Source organism: Narcine bancroftii, chromosome 2 (genome assembly GCF_036971445.1).
Source record: "Narcine bancroftii isolate sNarBan1 chromosome 2, sNarBan1.hap1, whole genome shotgun sequence".
NCBI lineage: Eukaryota > Metazoa > Chordata > Chondrichthyes > Torpediniformes > Narcinidae > Narcine > Narcine bancroftii.
Window position 1 is genome coordinate 16,596,091 of NC_091470.1, and position 17,775 is coordinate 16,613,865.

Sequence of the window (17,775 nt, forward strand, 5' to 3'; positions counted from 1 at the left end):
AGGGATGCTTCTCATAAAACATCCGGCTATGTCATAACAGTGGGCCAAGTCCTCAAGATTCTTAGGATCTTAGGATTAAGAATCTCCCCGAACGTCTCCCAGTGAATCGCAAAGTCGTTGAGGACCCCTACCACCTGCACACAACACCTTTCAGCTACTCCTGTCAGGAAAGAGATACAGGAGCATCAGAGCCAGAACTGCCAGGCTGAGAAGCAGCTTCTTCCCAAGGGCAATGAGACTGACGAATGACCATAGGAACTGCTCATACAAACCCTCGGAGATTCCACAACTTATTCAATAATACTTACTGCATTTATTTGAATACATGCAACTCCATACTGCATATGTATCACTTGTCTGTAAGTATGTTATCTCTGCATGTGTGTTGTCTGTACGTGGGTTATGTCTTTATGTGTGTTATGTCTGAATATGCGTCTGCATGTTTTGCACCGAGGATCGGAGGACACTGTTTTATCAGGTTGTACTTGTACAATTGGATGATAAGAAGCTTGAATTTGAATCTGTGCCCAGGGAAACAGTGGCATCTGCCCCTAAATTTATTCAAGACACATAAAGATAGTATTTTGAATAGTCGGGGAATTAAGCGTGATGGGGAATATCGAGTGAGTGGAGCTGAGTCCAGCCATGATCTTATTGGATGGTGGACCAGCCTCAATTCTGATTCCTGCTCCTATATCTCATGTTCATATGTTATCACTTTTGTTGATATCCATTTGATACCTTCTACAGAGGACGTATCGCGAGCTTCCTGTGCAACTGCATCACCGCCTGGTTTGGAAGCTGCACCACCTCGGACCACAAGTCCCTGCAGAGGATAGTGAAGCCAGCGGAAAAGATCACTAGGGGCTCTCTTCCTAGCATGAAGATGTAGGCAAAAGGCAATAAACTTTGTGAAGGACTCCACACACCCCTCACGTAAACTGTTCTCCCTTCTGCCATCGGGTAGGAGGGACCGTTGCACTCGGGCCCTTACATCCAAATTGGGCAATAGCATTTCCCCCCAACCCATCAGACTTCTGAAGTCCCAGAGCATTTGGGGATAGAGTACCATGGAATGTTACTGTAAAGTCTTAATATTTTAAATGTGTTGAACTTCTATTTTAACCTATATTTATTTAAGTATGCTCTGTGGTCCTAGAGAAACATTATCTCGTGTTTACTGTGCGAGCATGGTATGAATGATGAATAAAGTTGACTTGACTTGGTGGTAAAGTTTTGCCAATAGCATCAATGTATTTTATCTTGGAATACCCTATCTTATTCAACCCGTTTAGGTTTCAATCCTAGAGAAATAAAAGCCTGCAGATGCTGGAATCCTGAGTTAGCAAACAGAAGCCAGAGGGGCTTGGTGGGTCAGTCAGCGTCCATGGGGAGAAATGGTCAGTCAGCATCTCGGGTCTTAATCAGGGTCCTAAACCAAAACCTTAGACCACACCTGGAGGATTGCGTTCAGTTCTGGTTACTGCATTGCAAGAAGGATGTAGAAGCTTTGGAGAGGGTGCAGAGGAGACTCACCCAGGATGTTGCCTGCATTGGAGAACGTGTCTTATAAGGCAAAGTTGACAGAGCTGGGGCTTTTCTCTTTGGACCAAGTTGACGAGGGGCTTATATAAGGTGGACAGACAACACCTTCTTCCCAAGGCGACAATAGCAAATACCAGAGGACATCTGCTTAAGTGGAGGAAAGTTTACAGGAGACATAATCAGAGGTAAGTACTTTTTTACACAGAGAGTGGTGGGTGCCTAGAACGCATTGCCGGGGGTGGTGATGGAGGCTGGTACAATAGGGACATTTAAAAGACTCTTAGACAGGAGCATGGATGTAAGTAAAATAGAGGATTATGGGTGTGGAGGTTGAAGTTGGCTGGCCCAATATCATGTTCTGTGCTGACCCACTGAGTCCCTCCATCATCTCTGAAAGGAACACACCAAAATCTGCAGACGCCATGTTTGGAGTAAAACCGGAAAGCAGGAGAAACTCAGCAGGCCAAGCAGATCTGCAGACCTCTCCAGCTTTTAGTCAGTGATGCTGTGATGGGTTTGGACTCATTGACACCCCCAGAGGAGATGAGGAGAACTGCAGTGGATGGGGTTCTGATTGATTAAGTCCATTCTGACCACCAGGTGTTTTGAACACCACTCCATCACTTGGAGCCGAACCATGATGTGTTTCTGGCATCACTTGCAAGTAGATGATGTCCCACAGAAGCCAAAGTGGGGAGTTACGGGGGGGTGGGGTGTTGGAATGAGGGTTGATTTTACTAGGAGGCACCAGAGATTGTAGATGCTGGAATCTGGAGCAGAAAAGAGACTGCTGGAGTAATCAATGTAGCAACTGTGGAGAGAAGGAGAGAGTTGACATTTCAGATCGAAAGCCTGCATCAGGAATGATGCAGAATCTCGACCTGAATCTTCTACTCTCTTTTCCCCTCCACAAATCCTGGCTGACCCATCGAGTTCCTCCAGCAATTGTTTTCTTGCTCATTATTATGGTGTCCAGTCACCATGGATCCTGAAGTCATGCAGTGGTATCGAAATGCACTGTAGCCGACTGCTACAAAGAAACGCACACACTCACAGTGTAGGAGGTGAAGCTCTGAGATTTATTGAGGCTGGAAAGGCTGCTTTTATACAGTTGGAGTTCCCGCCGTTTGTTTAATTGGCTGACATCAGCTGCATGAATTACAATGGCGGGCAGGAACATTCTTGAATGTGAATACCAATCAGAACAAACAACGCCCACACCGATTTAAATTGAACAGAATTGGTTGGAAGTCGCTGGAGTGGACTTAGTCAAAATGGCGTCAGTCAGGTAAGAAGGGACATTGAACATAGGAAGGCATCATCAAGGTGATCATCCAATGGTGGGAGAGTGGGGGCAGGCAGAGAGGGTGAGGGGCGGTGCCTAAACTTTCAGGGGTATACCAAACCAGAGATGGCCATCTCCCTCACTGAAATAATTTTCTTTTCTTCTCCATTCCTGGGGCAGGACCAGGGGGCAGATTCACATATACCAAAGAAAATGAGATTTTTGATTCTGCCTTCCCTCCCCAGAAAATATAAAGGTTTATTTTTCATCTTTGAATTTTGTCCCCTGGGGGGATCTCTCCCTCAGAGAAATTTCGACACCTCCCCACCCACTTTTGCCTTTGTCCTATTCTTTACGAGGTCAACAACAAAAGAAAGGCAGCTCTGCCGGGGTTGCTGTAAGGACAGTATTGCCACTGGTGCAAACTCGGGAGAGCGGAGAAACAGGGCTGCTCTAAAGACCAGGTCCTAATGCTGATGGCTCCAAATGATCCAAGCTTCAAACAATATGTTATTGGAGCCGATGGTGTTTTTGAAGTGAAATCTTGCAATTGCAGGGATGACCCACGGGACGGCGGCCACGGCCGGAGGACCAGGAATGGGATTCTGCGGCTGAAAGACCCACACTTGTGGTGGGCTGCTGGCGACTCAAGGTGTCAGACCCACGGAGTCTGGGGGCTGCTGGCGGCTGCTGTCGGGGGACTGGTGCCGGGCTGTCGACTGCTGGAGACTGGCTCGAACTGGCCGGAGGGGTACCAGGTATTGGAACCAGGGTGCTGAAGGCACTGAAGGGTTCCTGATTGTGTCGGAGGTTCGGATCTGGAGCTCGGGTTGCCGATGGTTTGGATTGGACTCTGTGTGGTTGCAGAGGCTGCGGGAGTGCTGGAGGCGAATCTACAGACACTCGGTGTCTCGGGGTGGTGGGGGGGGAACTCTCTTTTGCTTCTATTTCTCTGACTGAGAGAGACGCTTCAAGCAATTTTTGCTGATGGTGAATCTGTCTGCCTTACCGTGGGCAAGGTCAATTTCACCCAATGTGACACATGACAATAAATTGAATCTTGAATGTGCCCAAGATGGCAGCCCCTGTACTGAACACAACCCCCCCATCCCCCCCACCACCCTGTTGAAAGGGAGAAGCAGAGGAGATGACCCTAAAGGGTGGTGACCTCTGCAGTGGACTAGCGATGGGCTCAGCGGACCCACACAGGCTACAGGGCGACCCACAATTGAGGGACCTCCATACGCGGTGAGCTGCTGAAGCCTATTCATGGGAATCAGGTATCAGAGTTAGGATTTGATAAGGTGTTGAGGGGAAGAAGGGCTCCCGAAGGACCTCGGGCACTGAAGTCTTCTGGCTCGTGTCAGAGGTTTGCACCTAGAGGTCGCGTTGCTGATAGAGAGGAGTTTCAGGGAGACCATCCACCCCCAAATGTCAGGAGGCAGGTAGCTGGGTGACTGTCAGGAGAGGGAAGAGGAATAGATAGAGAGTAGAGAGAGCAGAGCACACACGTGGCCCATCAACAATAATTATACCGTTTTGGATAATGTTCGTAGGGAATGACCTACCAGGAACAAGTTGTAGTGGTCACGTCTCTGACCAAGACTGGACCCTCAACTCAGAAGGGAATGAGGGAGAAGATGAGAGCAGTAGTGATAGGGGATCATTAGATAAAGGGACAGATAAGAGGTTCTGTGGGAGAATTCAAGAATCCCGGATAGTCGGTTGCCTCCCTGGTGCCATGATATCTCAAATCGAGTTATCGGTGTTCTCAGGTGGGAGGGTGAGCACCCCAGATGTCGTGGTCCATGTAGGGACCAATTATGTGGGTAGGAAGGGTGAGGAGATCCTGCAAGGAGAGTTCAGGGATTTAGGTGTACAAAGTTGAAGCACAGGACCCCCAGGATTGAGATCCCACGCCACGTGCTTGTGAGGCTAGAAACAGGAAGTTAATGCAGCTAAAGAGAAGGTGCTGGAGGGAGGGCTTCATGTTTCTGGACAATTGGGATTTTCCAGGGAAGATGGGACCTGTCCTGTTGGGATGGTTTGTACCTGAACTGAAGGGAGACTGATAGGTTTGCTCATGTTGCTCCAGGGGGTTTAAACTAGATTGGCAGGGGGATGGGAACCAGAGTATTAGAGCAGATAGTGAGGTGGAGGAGGAGGAGGATAAAGGCCATGCGAGGACTGCATGCATTGACAGAAAGCAGAAGGTGTACGTGATAGAAGTTTTCTCAGGTGTCTTTATTTAAATGCAAGGAGTATTGTAGGAAAGGCAGACAATCTTAGGGGGTGGATTGGCATGTGGAATTATGACTTGGTTGCAGGAGGGGCAGGACTGGCAGCTTAATGTGGATGTTGTCTACATGGACTTCAGTAAGACCTTTGACAAGGTCCCACATGCTAGTTTAGTTCAGAAGGTTTAGACATTTGGTATCCTGGATTCAAAATTGGCTGAATGGGAGAAGATAGAGAGTGATTGCTTCTCAGACTGGAGGCCTGTGACTAGTGGTGTGCCTCAGGGATCGGTGCTGGGACCATTGTTGTTTGTTGTCTATATCAATGATCTGGATGATGATGTGGTAAATTGGATCAGCAGATTTGCTGATGACACAAAGATGGGAGATGTTGTGGACAACGAGGAAGGGTTTCAAAGCTTGCAAAGGAATCTGGACCAACTGTAAAAATGGGCCAGAAAATGGCAGATGGAATCTAATGCAGACAAGTGTGAGGTGTTGCATTTTGGAAGGACAAACCAAGGTAGAACATACATAGTAAATGGCAGGGCACTGAGGAGTGCAGAGGAACAAAGGGATCTGGGAATACAGATACATAATTCCCTGAAAGTGGCATCAAAGGTGGAGAGGGTTGTAAAGAAAGCTTTTGGCACCTTGGCCTTCGTAAATCAAAGTACTGAGTACAGGAGTTGGGACGTTATGGTGAGGTTGCATAAGACATTGGTGAGGCTAAATTTGGAGTATTAGGTGCAGTTCTGGTCACCAAACTATAGGAAGGATATCAGTTAGATTGAAAGAGTGCAGAGAAGATTTACTAGGATGTTGCCGGGACTTCAGGAGTTAAGTTAATGGGAAAGATTAAATAGGTTAGGACTTTATTCCTTGGAGCGTAGAATAATGAGGGGAGATTTGATAGAGGTTTACAATATTTATGAGGGGTATAGACAGAGTAATTGTGAGTAGGCTCTTTCCACTTAGATTAGGAGAGATAAATATGAGAGGACGTGGCTTTAGGGTGAAAGGGGAAAGGTTTAGGAGGAATTTCTTCACTCAGAGAGTGGTGGGAGTGTGGAATAAGCTCCCATCTGATGTGGTAAATGTAGGCTCACTCTTAAGTTCTAAATTGGATAGATACATGGATGGAAGAGGTCTATGGAATGGGTGTAGGTCAGTGGGACTAGCGGAATGATGGTTTGGCACAGTCTAGAAGGGCCGAATGGCCTATTTCCTGTGTTCTATAGTTCTATGGATTGAACAGTAATCTGTGCGGCTGCAGAGGATGCAGGATCACTGGAAGTGAATCCACAGGCGCTCAGCGACTCTCTTTCTCTTGGACTGTAAGGGGTTCCAGGCAACACTATTGGCACATCTTCGTCTGCTGGACAGCAGGAAGAAGGCAAATTCATGTAACGTTATGTGTTTTGTACTATCTCTTGACAATAAAGGAAGCACAAATACATGACTACATTGGTCCTGTTTCTGCAGAGCAAATTGGATGTTGGCTGGGAACAGACAATGCTCTTAATCTCCCTCCTTCAACACTCCCAGGTGAAGCTCTTGCCTGATTGGTTGGCCTCCCGGTTCCCTGCTCCATCATCCTCCATATTGAAACATGGTCTCATGCCATGGTCCACTGCCCATCTTCTAACTTGGATCGCATCCCATCATCCCGCTCTGGGACCCAGTGCACCCGAATTGGCTTGGCCCCTGTTGTTGCCTCGTACCTTCCAAGACTCTGAAACCTCTGTTCCCCCACTGATCCTGGCCTTTGCTCTGTTCCAAATTTATTCACCTCAGCACCAGAAGCCTTGTTTACAGCTGTCAGGATCCTAAAGCCCAGAATTCCTTCAGCGTCCCTGCCACAAAGTATTTGCTCTTAGAAAATACACCTCAAAACAAACCTCTGCAAGCATGGTAACCCCTGGTTACAAGCTGACAGACGTCTGCCCTAATAGCCACAGAATCTTTAATTTTGGTTCAGATACCCTCCTGGAAGACATCTTGTATCCTCATGTTCTTCACATATAGGAGACCATTTGGCTCATTGAATCTATACGGGCTCTCAGAGCATGGTCCACTCTTCCCATTATTTTACTTTAACATTCCCTCTTGGATGCCCATCAACTCCCTCCTGTTCTCCTGCCCCACATAAGAGGCAGTTTACACCAGTCAGTTCACCTCTCTATACTTCTTTCGGACCTGCATGGGATTGGGAACAGCCAGTGGAAACCCACTCTGCCACAGGGGACCTCCAGCCAGACACCACCTCAGGTCGGTTTTGAGCCCAAGCCGCTGGAACAGCCAGGCAGCAGCACTAACTGCTGTGCCTCCAAGTGTGGGGACAATGTCACTGCGTTGAAGGTGGTTTATGAATGGAAACCGTTGCCGGTGAGCACCATTTGAAGCCTCTTCAGCCTGTCCGATACCATCTGAATCTCACAGGACCATGATCCATTCCCTTTCCCAGAAAATAACAGTGGAATTTATTTGCCTACAATCTATTAGATCGTTTAAATAACTTTTAAAATATAATTAATTGAAATGTCATTGTTTCATGGAAGTAGCAATTGTTGAGAGCAAATAAAGTAACACCTTAATTTCTTCATACTCAAGTTGAGACCACAAGATTGTCATTTTATAATCGTTCCCATGGTCCAGGTGAAGCCTTTCGCAAGGCATGTAATGAATAATTTAGTTTATCTTTTAGTCATTTTTAATGGACTGAACATGCAGTCATTTCATTTACCATTATCACTTTGACTTTCATTGAAAACAGATTGGATACAGAGGAGAGATATTGGGGTCATTTATCCAATGAAAAGCCTCAACCCGACAGCTAATGAGAGTTTTGTCATGTCAAATTAATATTACAGATAAACATCTTCAAAGAGCCCAGACTCTCTGTTTGGGGGAGAAAACATTTACACCAGGGTTTATTGCATTCTTGAACACGAGTTAATGATTTTGATTTCAGTTTTGGTTGCTCTTGATGCAAAATACCATTGAATGTGGATTGGAGGAAATTTATCCTGGCCACATTAACATAAAGAGTGGGTGCTTTGCTCCACACTGCTTTCTGCAGCTTGGTGACGGAGAGTGGGACTGCGGGGAGACAGAGGGGGGCTGTGAGGGGATGACTGGGGAGGGGGCTGTGAGGGGGTGGGGGGGTGTGAGGAGGGTAGGTGCAGCTGGGAGGGGGGCGAGGTGGGGCAGTGAGGAGGGGAGGTGCGGCTGTGAGGGGGTGGGGTGGGGGGCTGTGGGGAGGGGAGATGGGGATGTGAGGGGGCAGAAGTGGGGCTTGAGGGGATGGAGAGAGGGTGTGAGGTGGGTGGGGGGATTATGTGGGGCTTTGGGCAGGATGGTGGAGGGGCTATGAAGGGGTGGAGTGGGGCTGTGAGGGGGAGTGGAGTGGACAGGATGGGATTTAGGAGGGATGAGGTGGGGTTATGAGGGGGGAGAGATGGAGCTGAGAGGGGGCAGACAGAATGTCAGGTTGGTTGGGGTATGTGTGGTGCTTTGAGGAAGGAGGAGATGGGGCTGAGGGGTCAGAGATGGGGCTGAGGAGTCAGATGTAGGGTGGAGAGGGGATGGAAGTGGGGCTTTGAGGAGGGTGGAGGTTGGGCTGTGAGGGGGAAGGGAGCCATGTGGAGGTAGGAGAGGGGCCATGCAGGGGCTGCGATGTGATGGAGAGGGGGCTGTGAAGGAAAGGGGAGTGGGGCAGCTGTGAGGGGGCGGAGGGAGGGACTGTGAGGGATGGGAGGGAGGGCTGTGAGGGGGGTAGGGGGGCCATGAGAAGGTGGAGGGAGGGTGTGTGGGGGAAGAGGGGGGCCGTGCAGGGACGGGGAGGGGAGAGGGGTGGTGAGTAGTTGAGGGGGGGGGTGCAAGTGGGTTATGTGGGGATGGTGGGATCGGTGAGGATGGCAAGTGGGATAGCATGGAAGAAATCTTTGAAATTGATCCCACACCATTTTAATATTAACCATACACCATAGTAGAATGCCCTTTCTGGCCAAAGAAATCCCTGCCCCCAATTACACCCAATGACCCTACCAAACCCCATTTGAGTTTTTTGGAGGGCAGCCAGGGAAAACCCAGGACATGGGTAGAACGTACAAGCCCCTTGCAGACAATGGCAAATTTGAACTCAAGTCACTAACCGTGCCACCCAAATTTAACATTGCTTGAGAGCACCAATATTTGCAACTGGGGGGCCAAGGAGTTAAAACCATGGTATAAATTTCAAGAGCCTCCATTTTGACTCCAGTTGCAGAACAGTCGAGGCCGCTGCATTGGAAAATGGCGAGACCAAGTGAGCTGTTACTTGGAAGCAATATGCACAAGCCTGTCCAAACGTGAGCGTAAACACCAATGTAGGCAATGACGTTGCGGGCTGTGATTGGCACCATCATCTGTCCTCATCCCAATAACCCCAAACAATCACCTCCTTCAATAAACAGGGAGAGAAAGTGGATCTCTCGTGAAAGACCAAGGCTTCCACAATGTGCTCTACAATCAACCACCTTCTACACTAGCAATCTGACTAGCAATCTGACATCTTCCACTCTGGATGTGGCAGCCTGCTCCCTCCAGCCAGTCAGAATTCACAATGGTCACACTGGTTCAACTTGAACACAGTCGAAATTCACTACAGACCTCCAATGCAATCCCCAGGAGAAGCCCTGAGAAACTCAGCGGGGTACGCAGCATCCAGAGGAAGTAAATGTGAACCAAAGTTTCGTCAGGTATATACCCTTTACTTCTCATGGATGCTGCACGGCCTGCTGAGTTTCTCCAGCATGTTTGTGTATTGCGCTTGACTCCAGCAGCTAAAGACTTTCTTGTTTAACTCACTGCACACCACTGACAGTCAAGGTTTGTCACAGTTTGATCCTTGACGACCTTGTCTTTCACAGTCATTCTGCCAGATCATCACCTCCCCCCCCCACCCCTTCCCCGACTCCCCCTGGAGCAGAAGGAGCAGAGGAGTTTATCCCAATATCTTTTAAGATCATAAGAAATAGAGCCAGGAGTCGGCCATTCGGCCCGTCGAGTCTGCTCCACCATTCAATGAGATCATGGCTGATCTGATGATCGGCTCACCTCTGCCGTCCTGCCTTTTCCCCATTAATTCCCCTACAGTGCAGAAATCTATCTAACCTTGTCTTAAATATATTTACTGAGGTCGCCTCCACTGCTTCAATAGACAGTGCATTTCACAGATTTCCCACCCTCTGGGAAAAGAGTGGGGAAAAAAATCAAGGGTGAAAATATTCTTAAGGTCCAGGAGTCAGTGGTTCTCAACCTTTTTCTTTCCACTTTAAGTATTCCCTAAGCCAGGGGTGTCAAACTCAAATTCACAGAGGGCCAAAATTAAAAACTTGGACTAAGTCGTGGGCCAATCTAAATATTTATTGAAAATTTTCAACAACATTGCATGTTTTCTCTTCTTTCAACATATGTAATGTTAAACTTTTTCTTATTAAAATAAATGTTTAATAATAGTTTTGGTTAAAACTCTTTCCAGGAGAAGCATTAACAAATGAGAAATAAAATACAAAATAAAGTTTGCTGTAAAACCAAACTTCTTTTCATCTCCTCCACCTTCTGGAGCTTTTGCTTTTGCTTCTTGTTCAGATCCTTATACCTGTCCTGGTGTTTTGTTTCATAGTGTCGTCGTTTGTTCTATTCTTTAACTACAGACACGCTGGCTCTACACACAAGACAAACAGGTTTGTCTTTTAAAATGATGAACATATAGTCTGCCTCCCATCTATCTTGAAAGGTCCTGTTTTCTGTCTTTCGTTTGGCCATTTTTCGTAAGGGGTTTTATTACATGTGAGTTCGGCGACAGGTCGCAGATGGTAATGAAAGTAAAGAGAGGAGGTGGGGGCGATTAGCGGGCTGACGCCAATGCATTTGCAAAGCATTCTGGGATTTGTAGTATTAGCTGTGCATGTGCTATACTGGCGCGGCGGCCAGCGGGCCGGCTCTAATACATATTTGATATGATCTTGGGGGCCACATTTGGCCCACAGGCCTGAGTTTGACATGTGTGCCCTAAGCCATCAATGCTCTGTGATTAGTAAGGGATTGGTTAAGGTGGTATGTGAGTGCACATGCAAACACAAGCACGTGCACACATGGTACTCTGCGGCAGACAGGGTGTTCATTAAGTTGGAGGTTCAGTTAGGCGAGGCCATCATCGAGGCCAGGAATAGCCCTTGGAGGGCCAAGGTGGTTGTGGGAAAGAACTGGGAAAAGAATAGGATGGTCATAGACTACAGTCAACAGGTACACTCAGCTCAATGAGTACCCTCTTCCCCGCATATCCGATATGGTCAACCAGATCTCACAATATCAGGTATTCTCCATGACTGACCTGAAGTTGGGATATCACCAGCATCTGATCCACCCAGAGGACCACCAGTATACGACATTCGAGGCAGATGGCCACCTCTACCACTTCCTCTGGGCCCCTTTTGGCATCACAAATGGGATCTCCATCTTCCAGCAGAAGATGGACCGCATGGTGGTCCTCTGCAATCTATAGGCCACTTTCCAAACCTAGATAACGTTATTATCTGTGCCATGAACTTCCGCAAGTTCCTCTGGGCAGCTAGATGCATGAACCTCACTTACAATGAGGATAAATGTGTGTTCCAGATAGCACGACTTGGCTGTGTGGTCGAGAACAGCGTCATTGGCCCCGACCCAGACCGCATGAATCCGCAGATGGAGCTACCCCTTCCCACATACCCTCAAAGCACTGAAGAGATGCCTCTGGTTCTTTTCATACTATGGTCAATGGGTCCCCAACTATGCGGACAAGATTGGTCAAAGCCACCACGCTTCCCCTGCCAACAGAAGCCCAAACTGCATTTGGCCGTATCAAAGTGACACCACCAAGGCAACCATGTACGCCATATACAAATCCACACTGTTCCAAGTGGAGAGCATTGAGTCTCACTTTGCACTGGCTGCCACACTCCATCAAGCGGGCAGACCCGTTGCCTTTTTCTCATGCACTCTCCAAGGCCTTGAACTTCACCACTCCTCTGTCAAGAAGGAGGCCCAGGCCATCGTGGAGGCTGTTTGCCACTGCTGGCACTATCTCGCAGGGAAATGGTTCACCCTCCTCACAGATAGCGAGAGAGAGCATTCATATTTAATAATAAGCAATGGGGCAAAATCAAGATGATAAGCTCCTCAGGTGGAGAATCAAACTGTCTATTTACAACTATGACATCCTCTACTGGCCCGGCAAACTTAACAAGCCCTTGGATGCTCTATACCGAGGAACCTGTGCTAGTGTTCCAATGGGCAGACTGCAGACTCTCCCCAATGACCTTTCCACCCCAGAGTTACCTGGTCTTTCCATTTTATCAAATCTTGGAATCTGCCACACTCCGTTGAAGACGTCCAGACAATGGCTAAAAACTGCCAGGTCTGTGCCAAATGCAAACCCAAATTCTATCAGCCGACAAGGCACATCTGATTAAGGCTACCCTCCCCTTCAAACGCCTCTCCATTGATTTCAAGGGACTCCTTCCTTCTTCCAACCGGAATGTCTACTTCCTTCCCAGCATCAATGAATACTCCCATTTCCACTTTGTCATCCCATGCCCGGAACTGACCACAGCCACAGTTATCAAGGCCCTCCAGAATATCTTCATTCTCTTTGGGTACCCTGGCTTCATCCACAGTGACTGGGGGGGACATCATTCATGAGTGGTAAGCTGTGTTGGTACCCACTGGCCAGGGGCATTGCCACAAGCAGGACTACAACCCAAGGGGTAACAGGCAAGTGGAAAGGGAGAATGCCACTATCTGGAAGACCATCCTCTTAGCACTGAGGAAATAGGGTCTCCCTGTCTCCCAGTGGAAAGAAGTCCTTCTTAACGCACTCCACTTCATCTGGTCACATTTATGTATGGCTACCAATAATACGCCTCATGAATGGATGTTTGTTTTCCTTAGAAAGTCTGCATTAGGGTCTATGCTTCTCACTTGGCTTACCTCCCCAGGTTCGGTCCTGCTCTGGAGGTTCATCAGGCAATCTAAGACTGACCCGGTGGTCGAGATGGTCCACCTTCGCCACACTAACCCCCAGTACACCTACGTTGCTGTCCCCGATGGTTGCGAAGACAAGGTCTCGATCTGGGACCTTGCTCCATTGGGGGCCTCTCCAAACACCACCGACTTTCAACAGACACCCACCCCCACTTCAACCTTAGGGGCCTGGAACCTGCAGCTGACCATTCTCCACCCCAGCCACTGTTGACGTCAACGATGTACCAACTCCACACTCCCCCACCACCCCACCTGTCCCCAACCCTAGACAAACTGTTAACAAGGCAACCTCACAAGCTGCTCAAGATGCCACTTGCTGAGGCAGAGGACCCCCGATAGACGTAACATGTAAAATGTATATATTTACAGCTGTTTCACCTTGACATTTTTTCTCACTCCGCAGGGGTCTTCTTAAAAAGGAGGGGTGAATGTGGTAAACCACTATTGGGCCATGATTGGCTGATGCCAGCTGGACACGCCTCCCGAGGCCGATCCTACCCATAGTCTCTTGTATGTTCCCCTTTCTCTTTGCTTTGATCAGTCAATGAGGCTGCTGGTTGTTCCAGTTTTCAGTTAGTAAAAGCCTGATAGTTTCACAACTCCAGTCTTTTGTGATTATTGATGGTACATCAGCAGGTTACTATACACTTCCTGGGCCAGGTACGATTGATGCCTATTTGAAACAGTTGGGTACCATGCCCTGCTGGAGTGAGATATGGAAGGTATCCATGAATACCTTGGTAAGGTGGTCAGCACAGGTACTCCATTTGGGCCGGATGCTTTCCTTGGATTCACTCTCCTGAAGGTAGCGTGCATGTCAGCCTCAGATATGAACAGGATGGGATTGTCAGAGGTTAGAGGGGTGCGGAGGGGTGGTTCTTCACTCTGGCTGTTGTCAAATCGGTTGCAGAAGGCTTTGAGTTCCTCTGGGAGAGATCCTTTGTCATCAGCTACTTTACTAGATTTGGTTTTGTAACAGGTTAGGGCATTTAGGACCTGCTACACCTATCGGGCATCCCTCATTATTTCCATTTTCATCTTGCCTCCCCACTTCTCCTGGGAGATAGCTTTCTGCAGATCATGCTGCTCTTGCAAGGAATGCACTGTTTACAGGTTCTTCCTACAAACTTGGCTGAGAGTCTGACAACACGGGTGCACCCGGTGTGTGGGCAGATTTTCCCTGTCAACTACTTAAACTGTCTGGAGACACAAGGGAGACTGGAGACACTGGAGTCTGAAGCCAAGCATGCTCAGCCGGAGGAACTCAGCAGTTTTGAGCAGTGGGAAAAATTGTTCGACATTTCAAGCCAAAACCTTCCACTGAGACTGGCCATGAAATTGATGGAAATTGGTAAATTGATGGAAGGCGTTCTTAGAGATAGTGTATATAAGTATATGGAAGGACAGGGTCTGATCAGGGACACTCCACACGGATTTGTGCGTGGAAGGTCATGTTTGACCAATCTTGTTGAATTTTTTGAAGAGGGATGAGGTTAGAGCAGTGGATGTTGTCTATATGGACTTCAGTAAGGCCTTCGATAAGGTTCCGCATGGGATGTTAGTTAGGATTGGGTATTAATTTGGAGATGGTCAAATGGATTCAACAGTGGCTGGAAGGAAGGTGCCAGAGAGTAGTAGTAGACAATTGTTTGTCAGGATGGAGGCCAGTGACAAGCGGTGTACCTCAGGGTCCGGTATTGGGACCTTTGCTGCTTGTCATATATATTAATGATCTGGAGGATGGGGTGGTAAATTGGATTAGTAAATATGCAGATGATACTAAAATAGGGGGAATTGTGGATAATGAAGAGGGTTTTCAAAGATTGCAGAGGGATTTAAACTGCTTAGAGGAGTGGGCAGAAAGATGGCAGAAAGAGTTTAATGCTGATAAGTGTGAGGTGCTTCATTTTGGAAAGAATAATCAAAGCAAGACCTATGTGGTAAATGGGAGGGCGTTGAAGGATGCAGTGGAGCAGAAAGATCTAGGAATAACGGTGCATTGTTCCCTGAAGGTAGGAGTGCATGTGGATAGGGTGGTGAAGAAGGCCTTTAGTATGCTTGCCTATATAAATCAGTGTATAGAATATAGGAGTTGGGAAGTAATGATGAAACTGTACAAGGCATTGGTGAGGCCAAATTTAGAGTACTGTGTGCAGTTCTGGTCACCGATTTATAGGAAGGAGAGAGAGTGCAGAGAAGATTTACAAAAATGTTGCCTGGGTTTCAGCATCTGGAATACAAGGAAAGATTGAGCAAATTAGGTCTTTATTCCTTGGAACATAGAAGGCTGAGAGGGAATTTGATAGAGGTGTTTAAGATAATGAGAGGGATCGATAGAGTTGATGTGGAAAGGCTTTTCCCATTGAGAGTAGGAGAGATGGATCCAAGGGGTCATGAGTTGAGGTTTAGGAGTAACATGAGGGGAAACTTCTTTACTCAGAGAGTGGTTACTGTGTGGAATGGGTTTCCGGGAAAGGTGGTGGAGGCAGGGTCAATTTTGTCATTTAAGAAAGAGTTGGATAAGTATATGGATGGGAGGGGGATGGAGGGATATGGGCAGAGTGCAGGTAAGTGGGATTAGAGGAGGGTATTTGGATCAGTGTGGACTAGAAGGGCCAAAATGGCCTGTTTCTGTGCTGTAATTGTTATATGGTTATGAAGAGAAGTCAGTCCAAAGAGGGCAGGGTGGAAGGGGTGGGACAGGGGCGCCAAATGGGATTCCATTGGCTTTTCTGTAATCTTTTTTTCTCAAAAAACAGAGGAGCACAACTGAAGGTGATCTTTCAGGACTTGCAAACAACTCTGCACATGGTGAACCTGATCTGAGAACTTGTCGAATTAGTGACATCTTGGGTTAACCGTTCCTTTTCCCACCGTGGGTCTAAGACACTTCGCTTCCTGCCTCTTATCTGACCCATCAGTTCCCTCTCAAGCACTCTTCGACCACTGAACCCTAATAAAATCGACTCAGAGGTGAGTGAAATAAATTGCCACCCAAATACCCCCAGTTAACCTACATTTTGGACGGTGGGAGAAAACCGGAGCACCTGGGGAAAATCCTCACAGACACGGGGAGAACATATAAATTCTTACAGACAATACTGGATTCGAACCCGAGCCACTGGGGCTGTAATAACATTGCACTAACTGCTATGCTGACCGCATTGCCAATGAAGTTTGCTTTGAAGTGTAATTTTTTTTGTAATGCACCTGCTGGTTTGTGCACAGCAAGGCTCCACAAATGACCAGTGAATATGCTTCAGTAACAATTCTTGACCAGGACACTGGGCAGATGATAGTTTACCTCCCCGAGATAAGGGGCAGAAGCTTGCTTAATGTCGCACGTGAAGTGAGAGTACTTGTACCGACCACGGTGTGTTGCACTGGTGGTGCATGGCTGCTGTGCTACACAGAAACGTCAGGCAGGACATTCCTCATCTCCAGAGTGGGCTTGAACCCATGTCTGTCTCATTCAGAATCAACAGTACGACACTCGAAGCGCAGCTGATTTAGCTGTTGATGTCACAACCAAAGGCAAACGCTAAATCTATGCAGTTGAAATGCGAACGATGACCTCCGAAGGCAGTTTCCTCCACCCCCCCCCCCCCCCCCCCCCCACCAGTAACAACCAGCAAAAGTCAATGCCTTTTCTGCTTTATATTAACAGGCAGAACCTCCTGTCCAGCTCGCTCCGATGACGACATGGCCCACTCCGGACCTGCAATGGGCACTCCACCCTGAGTTCCGTCAAGGTGGAAATTACCAAGTGAGCAGCAGAAATGATTCAAGAATGTTCTCAAAGCTTCCCTGAAAGCATGTCCTGTCTGCCCTGAAAACGGAGAACCTCAATTCCTTTTGTTGGATGCGTGGTGTAAGCCACAGGAGTGTGTCACATCGCTAACTATGTGCCCACCTATTCTCTTAGCTCTATCTGTGTCAGAGGCTGTGAGCCCCACACTGATCAGTCACCGCAGGATGTGCTGAACTGGACAGCTTGCCCTCGTTGACAATGAAGGACGCTGGTGTGGTGATATGTAATTACAGCACTAGGTCACCAGGGGTCATCCCGGTGACCTTGTATATAAAGCAATCTAGAGCTACAGTCTAGCCTTCCAGGTTCATCTTGCAGAGAGACAAGACCTCTTAGTGTACATATTAGTTCATTAAAGCTGTCTTATACTCGCACTGCTGGTGTGGTTATTGTCAGTGAATTCCTCCTCCATATACTTGGCGGCTTTAAATCTCCCAGTGGCCATTTACTTTCTACCAATCACTTCGGACACTTGCTGGATGCAATAGAGAAGACGTCATGACTCTCCTGGGGCCCATGACTGGATTATTGAAGTCCTTGCTCTTTCATTGTCCTCTAAAGCACCCATTCTCAACCTTCACTCCCCCTCCAACCCCCCCCCCCCACCCTCCTTCTCACCCCTCCCCCAGGACTCTGCTCAAAGTTTATGGGCTCCCTTCCCTGTGAAGCAGTCAAGTTTTGGTTTCCTCCGTATTTCTCTCCCACCCACTACATAAAGAAAATGCTGAAGAAACTCCAGGAGGCCCTGTTAGCGCAACGCTATTCCAGCGCCAGTGACGGGGGTTCGAATCCCACGCCGTCTGTAAGGAGTTTGTACGTTCTCCCTG

General features: G+C 47.9%; 1 protein-coding gene across 28 annotated transcripts in view; it reads right to left on the bottom strand.

Annotated features, from left to right (window-relative positions):
• The window catches only part of LOC138753237 (neurexin-3-like), a 2,173,925-nt gene that overhangs the window by 146,573 nt on the left and 2,009,577 nt on the right, over positions 1-17,775 (bottom strand). The window lies entirely within an intron of this gene.